Source organism: Terrapene carolina, unplaced genomic scaffold (genome assembly GCF_002925995.2).
Source record: "Terrapene carolina triunguis isolate 2854851 unplaced genomic scaffold, T_m_triunguis-2.0 Scaffold34961, whole genome shotgun sequence".
NCBI classification, from domain to species: Eukaryota; Metazoa; Chordata; order Testudines; family Emydidae; genus Terrapene; species Terrapene triunguis.
Window position 1 is genome coordinate 1 of NW_020699312.1, and position 369 is coordinate 369.

Sequence of the window (369 nt, forward strand, 5' to 3'; positions counted from 1 at the left end):
AGCAGACGGACAGAAGGAGGGATGAGGAGGAGAAGGGGAAGGAGGGATGAGGAGGCTGAGGGGCCGGGCAGAGGAAGGAGGGATGAAGAGGAGGAGGGGGAAGGAGGGATGAGGGAACAGGCAGAGGGAGGAGGGATGAGGAGGCTGAGGGGATGGGCAGAGGAAGGAGGGATGAAGAGGAGGGGACAGGCAGAGGAAGGAGGGATGAGGAGGAGGGACGGGCAGAGGAAGGAGGAAAGGAGGGATGAGGGGATGGGCAGAGGAAGGAGGGAGGAGGAGGGGGGGGGAAGGAGGGATGAGGGAACAGGCAGAGGAAGGAGGGAAGGAGGGATGAGGGGACGGGCAGGGGATGGAGGGATGAGAAGGAGG